Source organism: Tinamus guttatus, unplaced genomic scaffold (assembly GCF_059628265.1).
Source record: "Tinamus guttatus ecotype Peru unplaced genomic scaffold, ASM5962826v1 Tinamus_guttatus_pri_ptg000233l, whole genome shotgun sequence".
Taxonomy (NCBI): Eukaryota; Metazoa; Chordata; class Aves; order Tinamiformes; family Tinamidae; genus Tinamus; species Tinamus guttatus.
In genome coordinates, this window is record NW_028288767.1 from 452,789 (window position 1) to 469,456 (window position 16,668).

Below are 16,668 nucleotides of genomic sequence, written 5' to 3' on the forward strand. Positions count from 1 at the left end.
CTTGCAGATCCTGCTGGTTTCACTGCAGAGTCCTCCAAGCCTCCCTGTGTCTGCCAAGCTGCCTTGGCTGGGAGAGGTGGGAAGCTGGGCACGTCTGATGTCCCCGCTTTTCCAGGAACCCTGCCAAGACGTGTCCTGCTGGGTCCTAAAGGACTCTTCCTTACAGGGCCGGTGGAGGGATGCAGATCTTGCACTGTGCAGAAGACATCACTGGCCTTGTCCTCCACCGCCTGCAATCGAAGCCCACCACACAGGCCAGGTTACTTTTCCTTTTCCCTCCCTCCATGCTTCCCAGATGGATGCTTGGCTGTCACCGCCGCTCAGCTCTGTACCTGTGCGATGCCATGTTGGGAGCAGCGTGAGCCCTGAGGGCCGGGCAGCGGCGACAGCCAGTCCCTTCGGTGGGACGAAGCTGGGGTCCGTCTGCGCTGCACTGCTGTGGGCAGCTCCTGCTGGCCCACCTGTGGGGAGAAGGAGGCCTGTGATGGGGACACTTGTGTTGGTACGAGCAGCTCCTAAGCACAGGAAACCCCAGCGTCGTGTCGAAGGGAACCTCTTGGCTGAGCAAAATCCGGCTGAGCTTGGCCTGGACCTGCTCTCTGCCCTCAGCACAGAGCTCATGGGGTTCATGTGGGCCTTGGGGCATCCAGATCATGGAATCATTATGTTTGGGAAAGATTTTCAAAACCATCAAGGCCAACTGTAAGCCCTTCAGCACCACGCCTGCTATACATATCCCTACATGCCTCATCTACACGTTTCTTGAACACTGCCAGGAACAGTGACTCCACCACTTCCCTGGGCAGCCTCTTCCAATGCTTTACAATTCTTCCCATGTGGAAAGTTTTCCTAGTATCTAACCAGTTCCTCTCCTGGTGCAACCTGAAGCCATTTCTTCTTTTCCTATCAGTATGTTAGAGATCAGCCTCCCCTCACTGCACCCTCCTTTCAGGTAGTTGTAGAGAGCAATAAGGTCACCCCTGAGCCTCTCTTCTCCATACTAAATAACCCCAGCTCCCTCAGCCGCTCCTCATAAGGTCTGTGCTCCAGACCCTTCACCAACTTTGTTGCCCTTTGGAAATATTCCAGCACCTCAACGTTTTTCCCATGCCCAAATCTGAATACGGTATTCAAGGTGCGTCCTCACTGGCACTGAGTACAGTGGGAGGGTGTAGGTCAGACTGCTTTTCCCACGCCCAGGAATACAAGTCCCCTCACTGGAGGAGCTCCTGCCCCACTATCGTGACCCAGGGCTCCTTCCTCGCCATCCTCGTACTCTCCATGTGGGTCCTGGCCCTGCCTCCCACCTCTCCCTCCAGCCTCACCACTCACCTCACTCGTGCAGTCTTGTGCACTGGAATTCCTTTCCGTGGATGAGGAGCAGGAATTACCCTGCTGTTCCTTCTCCATGTCTAGGAACCTCTCTGAGGACCTCTCGCACGGGCACCAAGGGGAGTTGCTCCCTGCTGGTTGCGCCGCTCTCCTCAGAGTGAAGACCCCAGCAGGGACACGGTCACCTTGGGGACTGCCCCATCACAGTGTCCTGTGGGTGTGATGCCACCCCCATCACAAAGCCCTGGGAGTCGCCATGGGGACACCAGGCACCGCGTTGTTTCCTCCTCTCCCCACTCCTGAGCAGGTTCCTGGGGCGCAGGACGAGTTGTCCTCTCCACAGCTCTGCGCTCCCTGGGCCTTGCAGAGGCTGCCCCTTGTCAGGCGCTCCATAGCAGACACCCACCACGAGGCCACCCCCGTCCTCGTCCCTGTGCTCTCGATTGCCTCTTGGTTCACCCCAAGGCTGGGCTCCCTGCATCCCGCTGCTCCCTCCCTGAGCTTCTCTTTCCCACATCACCCCGTGGCTATTCCTTGCCATCCCAGGCCATCACTTCCTCACTCTTTTTGGAGTCCTCCTCCTCCCCGAGTTGCTCCCACTTTGAGGCTCTCCTCACCAGCGTGGCCACCTGCTCGACCATCAGGTCAGCACATGGGAACAGCCGCGTTTTGCCCCCCCCCCGGCTCCATGTGACACCAATCCCAACCGGCCACCAGGAAAAGACAAAACACTTGGGACTCTTGTGCTTAGGTTCCCAACATGGGCTTGTTTCTGCCCACACTCATTTGCCACCCCCGAAATTCCTGCCCTGTGGGTGCAGCACTGAGTGGCAAGAGTGGAGAAGGGAGTTAATACCATTTATTAATTGCAATCAATATGTAAAGAAATTATTCTTGTCCCCATCTAGTTGCTCTGCCTAGCTAAGAGACATTAGCTATCGTCTTAATATGTAAGAAATCATTTTCGGTTTTATTGGTATGTACAGGGTTTTTAACAAGGTTCTAGAAGGGGAAATGCGTGGGAAGAATATGGCAAGTGTAGGAGAACAGTTAAAGGAAGGGAAAGAAGGGAAAGCATGGAAAAATTTCTAAAAGCATAGGGAAAAGTGTGAAAGAGTGGCAAATGAGCGCAAGAGTTGGAAAATAATAGATGGCAAATGTAAGCTTTGGAAAAGAAATTGAAATGGCGGGAAGAGGTGCAAAAATATTTTGAGAAGTGTCCAGATCATGGAAAACAGGGAAAAACATGGGTAAGGAACGATAGTGTAGGAATATGGTCAAAAGTGTGGGAATGGTTACAAAAGTGGAAAGAGTGTGAAGTGATGGGAAAAAAGGAAAGTGCAAGAACACCAAGAGCTCAGTAATATCGAGAACACATGGGAAAAGAAGGAGAGGTTGGGTAAAAGATGGAAGGGTAGGAAAATCTTCACAAGTGTGGGAAAATGGTCACAAGCATGGGAGGGAATAATTGTGAAAGAGAAGGAAAAAAAGTCAAAGTGTGGGAAAATTATCAAAGTAGCGGAAAATGTGGGAAAAATGTGGGAAGAAGTGGCAAAGTGCAAGAATACTAGTGAAAATGAATCTGTGGGGAAAACACCCAAAGCAGGAGAAAAACAGACCGTGTGTGAAGCCTTGTGGAAGGGTCCAGGGTCCCCCACATCTCCAGCGTGCCCTTGCTCTCAGAAGGCGTCTGCCTCCATGGAGGAGGGACGCTCTTGACTTCTTGTCACTGCCAGGTGCCTGCAATGTGCCCCTGCTCTGCTGCCTGTTGCTGAGGGTCCCCAAGGCAGCCCCGCTGTCTGCAAACCCCTCTCCTACCATGGAGCAGGCCTGCCTGCGCGGTGCCTGGAGACCCCAGCAAGGCTGCGCTTAGAGGTGAAGGTGTCACTGTCCTCGGTGAAAGTCTGATTGGGGCCAAGGGCAGGAAAGGACAAGGGACAACAAGGACAAGCAGTAGCAAAGGGAATTTCAAGAGAGTTTAAGGACAAACTAATAATAATTTTTGTAGCTGAGCAGCACTGGGACAGGAGCCAGGAGTTTTCCCTGGTGAAACCACCTACCAACCTGATACAAGAGTAAAGTTAGCCCTTCCCAGGGCAACATGGTTGCCACCCGCCTCAAGAGGAAAGCCTGTGTGCAAAAGGACAAAGCAGGGGATTTTGTGAACTCTCGCTTTAGCAAGGGCATTGGAAAGGTTTCTTATAGTCTCCTTCTAGTCAAATTGTGAACTGATCTGCAGAGTGGACCATAAAGCAGGTGGATGGAGTATCAGGCTCACTGAGAACAGTGATCAGCAGTGCAGTGCTGCCAAGCGGCAGCTGGCTATTAGTGGCATCCCTCAGTGATCAGCATGTGGGACAGGACTGCTTCATCATAACATCATAACATCAAGTTAGTGAAGAAGTCCCTGTATGTGGTCAGCCTGTGATTTGGCAGCCTGAGGTCACCTTTAGCCCATTTCCTCTTCATTTCCTCTAGGGGTGTGAAGAGTTTCAGTGGAGGGAGTGATAGAAGGTGTTAAGGGTGCAGCGACTAGCGCAGAGACCTTGGGGTGATGTGCCTCTCCCATGTCTGAAGCACACTTGACTGGAGATAAGGAGGACTTGGCCTAAGGCAGTGGTGGCATCCAGTTGTTTGGACACTGTCAGGAAACCACTCCAAAGGGTCCTGGTTTTCCTATAGGTGCCCTGCTGTATCTGCTAGAGACATGGGGTTGTGCTGGACACCCCAGGCAGCCCACCTGTCCCTGTGGGCCTGTTTTGGTGTCACTGAGTCAGGTGCCTGCACTGATCGACATCAAGTGCTTGCAGTGTCTGCATGTGCCTCAGCTGCCTAGTGAGAGGAGCTCTGGTGGCAGTGGGCACCCGGTGTCCTTTCAGGTCACCAACTCCCTACCTGGTCCCCAGTTCATGCTCTTGACGGAAGTAGGTGCATGCCTTCAAGCACCTCGCTCGCTTTCAGTGTCACCATGTGCTTGTCTGTGAGCAACTGGCTTTCCCCCTCCATCCCCAGATATTTAAAAGGGAGCATAGAGCAGGATCTTGCTTGCACACAGCCTTGCTGTGCTCCCTTCTGCCTGCACAGGGGGAATCCCACCTCCTGGGTGCTTTTGTAGAGCACATGGGAAGGATCTGAATTCCCCTCCAGCCCAGGGCCTCCTAGGCCAGCCTGAGAAGCCCAACCTGGCTCATCTGAGTCAATACCTGAAGTCTGGGAAAATGAGCTCTCTTCTCGTCCCCATCTAGGGGTCCTGCCCAGCTAAGAGATGCCAATAGGGTCTTCCAGAGTGGGACATTCCCACCTCTTGCAAATAACCATCCTCTGATGAGAACAACTGCAATGCTGGCATCAATCTTCCATCAGTGCTTAGACAGGGATCACTGCTGATTATTTCAGTCCATTCCAGTAAACATTCCCCAGGAGGAAGGAGCACGAGGGATGGAGAAATTCATGAGTACAGCTGGGCCTCTGCTCCTGAGCTGGCTCAGGCTCCTGGGATAGAGTGAGCTCATGGCAACCTGTTGATGCTGCTGAGAGAGAGGTTTGTCCAGGAACAGAACCAGTGCCAGGAGGAGCAGCGCTGTGGGGACTGCCTGCTCAGGCTGCCAGAAGATGAGAATGATGAAGCACGAACAGAAACAGACACAGGAAAAGAAAAAGAGAAAGAAAAAGACACAGAAAGGAAAAAAAAGAGAGAGAAAGAAATGAAACAGAAACAGGAAAAAAACAGAAGCAGACAGAATAAACAAAGAAGAGAAAGAAGAGAAAGAACAAAAAGGAATAACAAAGGAGATGGAAAACACAAGGATAAGAGATAGAAAAAAGAAAAAGAAGTAAAAGAAGATGGGAAAGGGAGTGTAGCATCCCCAGGGCCACGTGTGAAGGCAAGTCCTAGATGGACTTTATACTGGCCCTCTCTTGTCCCTAGGGTCTGAAATCGTGGGGCTACACACACAGACCTGCAGTGGGGAGGATTTTTGTGCCAGAGATCGATTGGAAAGAAAGACGCAACACTAAAACAATGATACAGGAATATATATTTAAACAATAACAATAAAAATAACAATATAATAAACAGTAACAACAAAAAAACCAATATCAATAAAACTAACAACAACATCAACAATATGAACAAGAAAAAATACTGGTATAAAAGGCTCTTCAGAAAAATCCGAATAAAAGGTTATGGCCGGAGTTCTCATGCCCAGCGCTTCCTGGCAGCAGCCAGAGTGAAGGGGAGCTTGGTCTGTAAGGGAAAAGGAGGCGTGAGCAGGGCCGAGGAGCGGCTCGGGGGCTCCCGTGGAGCAGAGGCTCTTTGGCGGCTGCGCGGGCTCTTTGGCAGCAGCGCTGCCGTCATTGGTGCCCTGGCAGAGGCTTGGCGTGGCCAGCGCAGCCCAGAGGCCGGCAGAGGGGCTGAGGCAGCAGGTGCCCAGGCCTTGGGCGCTCCTGCGCCCTGTGCAGCTCTGCCCCGGCGCCGCGGCCCGCCAGAGCGCCCGCACACCTGGGCCAGGCTCCCGCGCGGCTGCTCCCCAAAGGCAGCGCGGAGCAGCGCCAAGGGGCCGGGCACAGCCCCAGCTCTGCCCGTGCAGCCGGCAGCAGGGACCATACCTGGGGGCTGCAGCCGGAGCTCTCCCAGTCCATGGGCTCCTCTGTGCTGCAGCCGACCAGGCCGCTGCTCCCCATCATCTGGAAGAGAGCAAGAGACCTTGGTGGCGATGTTGCATGGGGAAGAGGAAGGAAAGGGCATCCAGTGGCTGCGGGGGCTGTACCTGGCTGCTGCCATAGCTGAGCCACTCCATGGGCTCAGATTCATTTCCTGCTGGCCCTCTGTCCATATGCGGGGCCTGCAAGAGAGAAGGAGGCATTTGCAGGGCAGGACCGAGAGCTGGAAGTGTCTGGACCCAGGATCTCTCCTTATGCAGTGAGAAGCAGGAAAGTAGGAAGAGTCCAGGCTCAACCCCAAATCTTCCGTTGCAGCCGGCTGCAGGGTTCAATACCTGAAGGGCAGAGCTGCAGTATTCCCACTCCATTGGCTCCTCATCCATGCAGCCAGCCAGTCCTTGTGTGCTTGCAGTCTGGAAGAGAGCAGGAGAGCTTGTGGGAACGGTCATGGTGGCAACGCTGGCTCTGTGCGTGGGACCTCGTGTACCCTGCATGTGCGGGGCAGGCGGTGCAAAGAGCCAGGGCGCCAGGCTCAGGCAGCAGCCCCCGAGGCCTTGGCCGCTCCTGGCCCTGGCGCAGCTCTGTCCCAGCACCCAGGCCTGCCAGAGCTCCCTGCCGCCTCTGCCACCAGCCCTGCAGCTGCTCTCGCAGAGCCAAGCACCAGCCATCCCTGCGCAGCCTCTGCCTGCACACACAGTACCTGCACAGAGCTCTCCCACTCCATGTCCTCAACTTCAGTGTTAGCCATTTTCTTTCACTCTCCTGAGTCTGCAACGGAATGGAATTGTTTACATTTGCAGCCATGAGCACCGTGTCGCACGGTGGCTTTGGGGCCTCCCCTGGGAGGCATCGTGCAGGCTGCCCTGCAGCCCCGCAGCTCCCCTGCATCTTGTGGGCACCACGGGTGGCCCCTGGTGCTGCGCGGCCCTGCTGCTCACCTGGCCTTGCTGCTGCGTGGCCAGCACTGGGGCCACTGTGAGGCGCAGCCCTGGGAAGCATCCGTGTTCCCGTGGCGATAACTGCCCCTCTGGGATGTTCCACAGCTCCGTGGGGGGAGGAGGGCAGCGGCAGGGGCCGGGGGGGCCGCCGTGAGGAAGGGTCTGCGTGTGCTGGACTCCCCCTGGCACTGATGAGCCTGGCAGCAGAGAGCAGTGCGTGGCCTTGGGCTTCCTGGGTGCCAAGGAGGGCTCCTCACGCAGCCCCATGGTGCTGCTGGTGGCTGCCTGCCCAGAGGCCGGACTCCACTTGGGGTTCTGCTTACACCCCTGCAAGCGGCCTTGAATGCCTTCATCTTTCTTCCCTGCTCCACTCCTGCCCTTACAGCCTGATGGACTCGAGACAGCTTTCTTTTCCATGGTCGAGACATGTTCCTTGGCAGTGCAATGAGTGCGAAGGGCAGTTGTGCCCAGGGCCGGGTGTGCATGTCCTCAGCAGAGCCCTTGTGAGTTGGTGGTGGCCTGGGAGCCCCTGGTGCTGCTGGGCTCCTTCTCTTGTCCTGCCATGCACCTTGCAGGCGCCATGTGCTGTGGCGGAGAGCAGCCTTGGTGCAGCTCCTGCACTGCTGCCCCTGCCCCGGCTTCCTAGGGCTGCAGAGGGCAGAGGAGGCACAAATGTGCCCTCAGCAGCAGCAGGGACCTGCAGCTGCTGCAGCTCTGCCCAGCACTGGGCTACAATGCTCACTTGCTAACAGAGGTGAATTCCCAGCCTTTGAGTAAGGACAGGTAAGGTGCCTTTGGGTAAGGTGCCATCAGGTTAGTCCTCACATTGGTGAAAGCCCTCCAAAAGCAAGCAGCACAACCCCTGCCACCAAAGTGCTGGAGCCCAGAGGAGCATCTTGCTGTTGGCTAACCTTGCTTGCTGGCATGCCGCAGTGCCCCTGCGAGGCAGAGCGCAGTTGCTGGGAAGGGGCTGGTGCCAGAGGTGCGCGGAGGGCTCTGGGTGGCTCCCAAGCAGCCGCAGGGCTGGTGGCACGGGGAATTGCCGGCAGGCATTTGTCTGCTGCCCTGGGAATGCTGGAGGGGAAGTGTGAAGCAGAGCAGTGTTCCCTGTAGGGAGGCGCGAGCAGAGGGCTGGGCAGCCAGCTCAGCCCCGTGGCTGTGAGGGCAAGTGCTGGGAGCCCCCTTGCCTGCGCGCGTGACGCCTGCAGAGCCCAGGCGTGCGCAGTGCTCCCATCGGCAGGAAAGGCGCTGGGAAGCCCTTGCCCCATGCAGGCTGCTTGCAGAGAAGCTGCGGCTCCTCTGCCCCTCGACCTGGGTACACAGGCCCTTGCAGCAATGTGTTTATTCTGTGCCCAGCTACTGCCCTCTCTCAGCACTTGTGTTGCCCTGGCGTGTTTGTCAGCAGCTTTACATATGTGTGTCTCCACTGGGTCCCTTTCTGGGAAGTGGTGTTTGCAGGTGCAGGAGGGATGTGCTGCCTGGAGTCATGCTGAGCAGTGGAGGGGAAGAATCTCGTGTGCTTCCTGTTTTCGCCTTTGGTAAAGTCAATGAGATATGGAGAAGGTAACCTCCCCTGTGCCAGAGAAGCTGCTATTGTCTGAAGTGATTGACTGACAATTGTTTTAAAAGGCAGGAACACTTGTTGTAAAAGCTGGGCTGTGAAATAAGCTTCTCATTCCCATCGTCTCCTGTAACATTGTTGTAGGGATGCTGGGAAGCTCCGGCAGTTTGATTTGGTTAAGTGCAGAGTGTGTCGATCAAGAACTGGCTGGATGGCAAGATTTAAGAGTTGCTATCGGAGGTGCTGAATCTAGTTGAAGGCCTGTGGCCAGTGGTGTTTCACCAGGAAGAGTGGAATTAAAGGCAGGGGCAAAGCCTTCAAGATAAAGGCAATCAGAGGACCAGATCTAAGGGATATCATTCAAAGAGTGGTATATATATATATCTAACTGTAGAAAATGTACAAAAAGCTCCATGATCTGAACAAAGAAGAAAGAAGCAAGGACCATGGACCATAAATACATCACCTCAGAAAGCTGAATTGTGTGTTTTAACACAGACTCTGGAGTTACCTGCAGGAAAGTGGGCCAATATCTATGTGACTTGCAATATACCTTTGGGGTTGTGCATGCACTTGTGGCCATTTAGAAGGAAAGGGGATTGTTCTCTTCACAAGAGAACGCTATAAATACAGCAGAGAGATTAATTGTGCTGCTTGAGGGGAGGTGAGGGATTCTCATGGTCCAACCCTAGCACTTGGTCAGATGTCATTCCTCATCCCTGCTCATCTTATCACTGCTAGACCCTGTTATGTATACCTTCAAGAGGAAGAAGGCATGACTGTGATATGGTCATCCTCATAAGCTGATCCTTCCAGAATCTGCAGGAAAGTTCCATAAGATACTCTGCTCCTTGCACTGTGAGAAAGTCGAGTTGTGCACTGTCAGTAGATGCCTCTGCAAGACTTTCCAGTTTCCTGTTTGAGCAGTCCTTGAAAATACATGCAAATTCCAGCATATGTTCTTGCTGCATCAGTGTCTGTATGTGACTTTTTACCTGCCCATTCAACATGTATTGGTGGAGGGACGAAGTTGAGTAGGGCGAGTGGATTACCCTAGACCTGAGGAGAAAAGTGTGTTGTTGATAGAGATTTTGTGTGTGAGCACAGAGGTGTGCTCAGCAAGCTGTGCCAAGAGGCCGGCAGGAGCCTGCACGCACTGTGCGTCAGGACTGCTTGCTGCCGGGTGCGAGCGCAGTGCCCGTTGTGGTCTGTGCAGGGCTGCAGTGGCCTTGCTTGGGAAGCTGCAGCCCTGCTGGCTTGCTGCATATGGCAAAGGGGCCAAAGCAGGCCCTTGCTCCTTGCAGCTGTGGAAGATGAGGATACGGATGGCTGCCTTTTCTTGTGCCTGAGGTGCCTGAAGAGAGGGCAGTTTGTGCCAAAGCTGCTCTCCTCCTTTCCCCTGGCCTTGGTGGTGCTGCAGGTCAGGTACTGCTGGTGCTTTGCTTCCAAGGCCCAGTGTATCCCTATGTTCCATGCTGCTGGAAGGAGTGAACATCATGCCCTGCTCAGGACACTTGTGGTTCTTTCAGGATCTGAGGCTGCCCTCTTGGCCTGTCTTCCAAAGCAAGAGCCATGCAGAGATGCAGCAGAAGCAGGACATCTTCTCTGGGAGAAGCTGAAGAGAGGGCTAAAGCAGTGAAGCAGGACTGGGGCGAGCGTGTGCGTGAGGGCTGGTCCCTGCAGGTGGTCATTGGCCGCAATGAGCCAGGCTGTTGGGCGCACTCAGCTGCTTCCCGTGTGCCCCGCGACTCCCGCTGGGCCTGGCACTGCTGCCTTCCAGCTCCTTGGCTGTGGCAGACGGTGCAGCTTGAGATGGAACAGCGCTCTCCCATGACCTTGAGGGACCAGTGTATACTGGTCCTCCCTTCGCTTTTCCCATGCAAAACTTACTTTAGGGAGTAATTGGAGATGGCACGGAGTCAGCCTGCTACTGGCACGTGCCAGGCCACGAATCCATACCTGATGGGATAATCTTACGCATAATTAGTTAGAATGCTGGCTCATTTAGCAACCGTATTTGCATGATTTTTGCAAATAAGGAATTATATTGAGGACAGTATGGTATATAAGTTGTATCTGATGTTCAATAAAAGGTCCTTGGTGCATTACACTAGAGTCCATGCACATTATATGCTGCAAATGGAGCCCAACACGGGGCATGAACAGTCAGGAAGCTCACGCAGTCTGAACCCGTCAGCGCAGCCCAGGTGAACCAAGAACGGAGCAGAAAGAGCTGCAGTGTGCACCCATCATGTGAGCGGCCTGGGAACCCTGGGAGGTGGAATGTCTCAAGAGCAGAAACACAGCCTGGATGTGCTGCAGCGCATGATGTGCAAGCAGAACCGAGAAGTCTCCAGGAAACACCTAACAACTCTGTTAGAATGGATCCAGGATAAGGTACCTATCTTTCTGAAAGAAGGCCCATTTCAGCAAGAGGTGTGGGAAGATCTCGGAAATTGCCTTAAGGAGGTGATGGCAGATGGTGATGCAGCTGCAGTAAAACGTGTGACCACCTGGTGGCAGATGATGCTTACCCTGAAGGCAGCGGGGGGGGCCCTCCGAGCGATAAGACTGACCAAAAAGAAACACCACCACCGTGAGCACCACCATATGAGGGGGTGGCTGACCCCCAAAGTGATGATCCGTTTGACCTTAGCTCTGAGGGCTTGGAGGAAGAACAACAGCTTCAAGCGTGGTGGAGACCTGTGACCTTCACCCACGACCAGGTCCTCAGCACAGTCATCACTAACGCACGGACAGTGGCGGATGTCACCATTGAGAAGGTTTACCCCATTGTAGCCCTGGAAATTAACACCAACGAATCTGTGCTCTAAACACCCCCGTCCCTCTCTCCCCCCCATTTCCTGGACCACTGAATGTGGGCAAGTGTGTCTGATAAAAAATGCTAAAAAACGGCAATTGATAGATTTAGAAGCCTGTGTTTTAGTATCGGGACTGGAGTTCAAATGTGAAGACGATGCCCTTAAGGCGAGCGAAGTTTGCCTTGATACCAAGGAGAGCGTGTGCCATTTTGAGATCAATCCATAGAGTAATAATAAAACAGCACTATCTTATGCAGGGAAAGGATGTGTGTGTTGTAGACTAATGTGTAAATGCTTGCTAATTAATTAATGAAATTTATGACCAGACTGTGTTTAATGACTCTAATATGTGTGCTTGCAATGTAGTTATTGTAGTTATCCTGGTGCTGTTTATTTGCGGCTGACTAAAGACGACCTTGTGGTATTAAATAGGAAATTCTTATGGATGCAAGTGCTCTGGCTGATTATTTAAATGAGATACATTATACACCCCCACGACATAAGCTGTTACGTTCCCTCTCTCAAACTGCATTGCAGCCAAGGATCCCATGTGTTCCTGTTCCCGTTAAAGGTGCACATACATTGTTTCTGGACGGATCAGGGAAAACAAATAGAGCTCTGGTTGTATGGAGACAAACAGATTCGTTATACTGGCAATCATCTATTTTAATGTTTGAAGGATCCACATAAACTGTTGAACTGTCAGCGGCCTTGCACGCCACTGAATTGCTTTCACCTGGACCACTGAATGTTGTTGCAGATTCTGCATATGTTGTAGGTATTGCTCAACACATTGAAGATACAATGATAAAAGAGGTCACTAACAAACAACTTTTTCCCTTGCTACTGAAATTAGCTACGCTGCTTTAAAATCGTGTACGTTTATATTTTAAAACGGATATACGGTTGCATACTACTCTACCAGGAGCAATAACTGAAAGAAATGCTATGGCAGCAGTACTGCCATGCAGTTTTGAGCAAGCCTAATTATCTCACGACTTCTTTCATCAAAAGGCCTGTTCCTTGCATAAACAATTTCCTCTGTCCCAAAAACAAGCCATGGAAATTGTCCATGCATGCCCTGACTGTCAACGTATTACACCAGTATCATCACATACAGGAGTGAACCCTTGAGGTTTACAAGCTAATGAGTTGTGGCAAAGCGATATCACACATATATGGACATGGGGCCGACTGCATTATGTGCATGTTAGCGTGGATACCTTCTCAGGGGGTCTGGTAGCCTCTGCACATACGGGAGAAGAGGCACACTTTGTGAAACACCACTGATTTTTTGCTGCTATGGGCCTTCTGAAAATAATTAAAAATGATAATGGCCTTGCTTATGTTTTACAAACGATATCTACTTTACTACAACACTGAGGTATACAACATGTTACTGGTATCCTGCATTCTCTCACTGGAAAAGCCATTATCGAATGTGTCAATGGGACTCTCAAGGCTACGATAAATAAACAAAAAAGAAGGAATCCTATGGACCATGTTACTCCACAGGAACAGTTAGGCAAAGCATTATAAGTACTTAATTTTTTGAATCGTTCTGATCATCAGTTATTTGCAACAGTAGCTGCCCAACAATTTGGGTGGGTCCCTCCATTTGTGGCTCAACAAAAGGTATGGTATAAAGAATGTGGGGAGTCTCAATGGACCGGCCCCATAGAACTAATAACGTGGGGAAGGGGATATGCATGTGTTCTTCTTCCCACAGGTCCTCGCTGGTTACCAGCAAAAACTGTAAAGCCTTACTTGACGACAGAGGAGTCACAGCCACAGGAGAATTGCAGCCAAGCACAGGAGTCGAAAACCAATGAGCCATTGGAGTGAATCATGAATCATTTTTCAACATTTGGTGCAGTAGGGAATAGATGTGGTGATGTTTGCAATTTTATTCTGTTATGTACATTGATCTTAACCTGTATAATTAACAGCTTATGCTTTTATGTATGTGCATTGGTCTCAACCTATATAATTAGTAGTTTATGCTTTTAACCTGTATGATTAATATGGATATCCAATATAGAATATTATGGATGTTTTTATGTGTGATGAGTATACCTATAACCTTCACACAAATTTACTGGATTCATAGTGGGATCTATCCTCTCCAATTGAGATGGCATATGGATTAAAAAAAAAAAGAAAAATGTTCTCAATTATTGACTAATAGCAACCATTCTGAGGCTAATTTGAGCATTCTTCACACTCAGAAGGTTATGATATGCATTTCACATCCATGCATTTTTTTTTATTAGTACCTAATCTGAATATCACAAATTGTAATTTTTTTTTTGTGTAACAAGTAAGTATTAATCATAAAAAAGCGAAGAATGTGTATATGAATAAATATTATTATTCATATGAAGCATATATATTATGAATAGATATGTTTTATATACATGGACAAATATAATTACTAATATAAACATATACATTATGAATAAATTTTATTATTAACATGAAACATATATTACGAATATATATGTATGAATATATAGATAAATATAACTATTAATATATAAACATATATACTATGAATATATATACTTAATGAGTATGAAGATATATATATATATATATATAAATGCAAGTGTACATATATAAATAAGGTATATATATATATGGGTATGTATATGGAGATATGAGAAAATATATATGAAAATATATATATTCATATATATGTAAATCATATATGAATAGATATGAATATATATGTGAATACATATGAATAAATATAATTACTCATATCCATGAAATATGCAGGCCTAGATGAGAAGACTGCAAAAGGCTGAAGCCCAAATCAGGGCAGCTCCTTTTGTCAGCGGCCTGGCTAAACAAAATGGGGAGCCGTGGCAGACGGTGCAGCTTGAGATGGAACAGCGCTCTCCCATGACCTTGAAGGACCAGTGAATACTGGACCTCCCTTCGCTGTTCCCATGCAAAACTTACTGCAGGGAGTAACTGGAGATGGCACGGAGCCAGCTGATTACTGGCATCTGCAAGGCCACAAATGCATAGCTGATGGGATAACCTTTTCATTTAACAACCATCTTCACGTGCTTTTTGCAAATAAGGAATTATATCGAGGACAGTACGGTATATAATTTGTATTTCTTGCTCAAGAGAAGGTCTTTGGTACATTACACTGGATTCCACGTGCATCATATGCTGCAATCTGCCAACATCCTCCTTCTCTTCCTCCTTACATGTCTGGTTTTGCCAGACACCACACTCTCATTCCCAACTCCATAAGGGAGCAAGAAACTCCACTGCCTGGCATTGGAATGGATACACATTTCTACCAAAGAAACATTGTTCCTTTCTGGGTGTGACTTCAGAAGTTCCCTTCGTGTCCAGAGAGTGATGGAACAAATGAAAGGAAGGAATGGAAAGAAGAGTAATGAAAGTAATGGAAAAAAGGGAAGAAAAACAGAATAATAATAAAAAAGGATACAAATAAAAAAAAGAAAATAATAGGAAAAAGAGAAAAAGAAAGGAAAAGAGAATGGAAAATACAAAGGAAAAGAGAACGAGAACAAGAATGAGAAAAAGAACGGCAAAGAGAAAGGGAAATAGAAGGAGAAAGAGAAGGATAAAGAGAAAGAGAAAGAGAATGAGAAAGAGAAAGAGAAAGAAAAGAAGAAAAAGTAAAAGAGAAAGGAAAAGAAAGAGAAAAAGAAAAAGAAAAAGGAATGGAGAAAAAGAATGAGCAACCCCAGTTAAATATGAGAGTTTTTATAATAATCTATGACCAAATACGTGCTCAAAACTGCCGTGCATCAATTTCCTTCTGGCATCCAGACTGAGGAGTGAACAGCAGCAGACGGTCACAGTGACCCAGACCCTTGTGTCCACTCAGCTGGTCAACATCGGAAGGGCCCAAGGGCCTGGGCTCTTCGTTCTCCTTGACGAGGGGCCGTTTCACCTCTCCTGGGCTCTCCAGAGCCAGGAGCCCAGAGCCGACCAGTTCCATACGGAAGGTGACCGTGTGATTAAGGACCTCGAGCTTCTCTCTTATGAGGAAAGACTAAGCGAGAAGAATCAGATGAGATCTTCTCCACATGGACAGCTAGGTTAGAATGTATAGAGGATGGGGCCAACGTGTTCTCTGTGGTGCTGAGGGAAGGACACCTTCCCCCTGGACGTTGACACCTGGGCGGCTGCTGCACGCAGGGCCCAGCTGCACCCTGGGGACAAAGGTGCCTCTGGAAGCTGGTGCAGGGCAGAGAGCAGCTGTGGGAGACGCTCTGCCCTCGTGCGGCCCTGCAGCGCGGGGCCCTGCTCTTGGCAGCTCCTGCCTTCTCTGCGTGGCAGGGAGCTTGCAGCTTGCTTTGCTGCGCTCTGAGCCCTGCGCACAGGGAGGGCCCCTTGGCAAGGGCAGCTCCTCTGGCCCAGCGCTCACATGCAGTGCTCAGCATGGGCCTTCCTGGAGCTCTTTGTGCTGGAAATGGCAGGCAGCTCAGGCCACGGAAAGGCTGGGAAAGGTTGTAGGCAGCGCAAGGACACGAGTGTCCCACAGTATGAGCAGAGCAAATGGGCCCTGCACAGGAAATGCCAGAGTCACTGTGGAGCTGGAGGACCTTCCTTGGTGACCTGGTCCCTGTTCCTGAGGCTGCCAAGTGTGTCCCCCAGGGGCTCGGAGAGGTCGGCCCTGCATCTCCAGACCCCATGTCCCTGGGGCACAACAGCTTCCCTTTGCCTGTGGCTTGGGCCCTGCGGAGACACGTTGTGTGCGGCACCTGGAGAACTTGACACCTGCCCCATGGTGGGGCTGGGGCTTCTTTCCCTTTGCGCATCCCCAGGGCCACATGTGAATGGAAGTCCAGGAAGGAATTTATTGCTGTTGCTCCCGTGCCCCTGGTGCACACAGGGCTCCACACACAGACCTGCGGTGGGGATGGTTTTTTGTGCCTGAGCTCGCTTGGAAAAAATAGGCGACATATGAGCAATGATACAGGAATATATATTTAAACAAGAACAAGAAAGAATAACAAAAACAGCAATAATGACAACATTATCATTAACAGTAACAACAACTATACCAAAAACAATATAAACAATATCAACAACAACCAAAAACTACTGTGACGCTACATAGAAAAAAATCCACAAAAGAGTCCAGGGCCGGAGTCCTCATGCCCAGCGCTTCCTGACAGCAGCCAGAGTGAAGGGGAGCTTGGTCTGCAAGGGAAAAGGAGGCGTGAGCAGGGCCGAGGAGCGGCTCGGGGGCTCCCGTGGAGCAGAGGCTCTTTGGCGGCTGCGCGGGCTCTTTGGCAGCAGCGCTGCCGTCATTGGTGCCCTGGCAGAGGCTTGGCGTGGCCAGCGCAGCCCAGAG